The sequence below is a fragment of the Octopus bimaculoides genome, chromosome 6 (assembly GCF_001194135.2).
Source record: "Octopus bimaculoides isolate UCB-OBI-ISO-001 chromosome 6, ASM119413v2, whole genome shotgun sequence".
Classification (NCBI taxonomy): Eukaryota; Metazoa; Mollusca; class Cephalopoda; order Octopoda; family Octopodidae; genus Octopus; species Octopus bimaculoides.
Window position 1 is genome coordinate 82,629,935 of NC_068986.1, and position 2,209 is coordinate 82,632,143.

Below are 2,209 nucleotides of genomic sequence, written 5' to 3' on the forward strand. Positions count from 1 at the left end.
GTGTGTGTGTGTGTGTGTGTGTGTGTGTGTGTGTGTGTGTGTGTGTGTGTGTGTGCGTGCGTGCGCGCGCGTGTGTGTGTACAACTGGTGTCGATGATTCTATCGGTTTTAAAATTATTCTCAAAACTGAAAACTCCCACAGAACATGCGGACAACTCGCCATTACAAAGGTTTATTGTTGAAAATACGATTGTAAAAGTCTTTACAGTTAAGATAAATAGATTAAGTAGCATTCTTGTTCTAAAGCAAATCAAACAGCAAGGACTAGTTAGGAAATCTTACAAATTTTAATGCAAAAGATCAAACTTGAACATAATTCTGTATTTGATATAACATATTTGAAAGAAATGCTGTCTCCTATTTGCAGAAATACATCTCAGTAAACACTGCAGCCATAAGTTACACAAAATTTTAAATAGATATAACTTCAAAGTAAGTTACAGCTACACGGCTAAGTTTGTATTCCAATTACCTAGAATTGATGGGAAGAAATTAATTCTTCCACCATATGTGAATTCTCACCTAAGTACAATTGTCTTAACAGAAGTAAATGTCCTCTAAACGGTAAATGCCTTCAAAAAATTTGTTTACCGCTCGAAGGTCTCCACTAATGACAACAATGGCACGGTGATATATAGGACTTGCCGAGAAATCCTTTAAATGCAGATATATTCAGCACACACACACACACTCATACTTACACACACACATACACACGCACACACACACACACACACACATTTTGAAAATAACACCTGAAAATAACACAAAATCTATCTGTGGCTATGTTGGGGCACCGCCTCGAAGGGCTTAGTCTAACAAATTAGCCCTAATACTTATTTTACTTATTTTTTAAAAGTCTGGTACATATTCTATCGATCTCTTATGCCGAACCGCTAAGTTACGTGAACGTAAACAACCTGACACTGGTTGTCAAGCGGTAAAGGCTGAAACACATTTGTGTGTGTGTGTGGTATAAATGGGCACACACACATACTCAGATACATACACACACACGCGTACACATGCATATACGCACATACATACATACATACATACATACATACATATATATATATATATATATATATATATGTATATATATATATATATATATATATATATATATATATATATATATATATATATATATATATATACATACACACACGACGGAGTGCCTCACAGCTTCCGTCATCCAAATTTACGAGGTATTAGTCGGCCTCGGGCTACCGTAGAAGACACGTGTTCAAAATGACGTGCAGTAGGAGTGAACCCGAAATCACGCGCTTGCAAGACAAGCTTCTTACCTCTCTGCAATGCTGTTGATTTGTTGAAGTTATTATCCCTTCGGGAAAACAACAAATAAATTCCTTGTGACCGAGATAATCACAAGAATCAAGAATTTTCTCAAAGCATTAAATTTTCTCTATAGCAGTAAAGAAAATGATAATATGTGTGTCTGGAGACAAAGAGATATCTGTGGACACATGTTTCTACCTCAATAGGCGTCATCAACACAGCAGTTATCTTACTATGAAACCAGCAGACGGGATGCTGACACATGCAAAAAAGAATAGAACAAATTAATGGTGGAGATTATTTGCATTTTTAAATACATATGGATTAATAAATAAATATGAAATTAGAGAAATAAGTTATAGTGTCCTGTAGTGTGAATACAGAAAATAGAGACGAATAAAGGCATGTCACGCACATATATGATGTGCATATTTGTATGCAGATATACATAGACATATGCATATACATATGCGCATGCAAATAACGTTAGTTATATGTGTTTGTGTGTATACATATATATATGTATGTATGTATGTATGCATGTATGTATGTATGTATGTGTGTGTATGAATGTATGCATGTATATTTGTGTATGTGTGTGTGTTTGTACCTTTACATACACACATACATACATACATACACACATACATACATACATACATACATACATACATACATACATACATACATATACAGTGCTCTGGAATGCCCAACGCCAGATAGCTGAAACCAGTAGAAAATTTAATACATTATGTGTGTGTATGTGTGTGAACAAGCCCGTATATATATAATTATGTGTAAATATGTAGGTGCATATATGTTCTATGTACACACGTATACACACAAAAATTTATATCAACATAAGCACATACAGGTAAATATATATATATATATATATATATATATA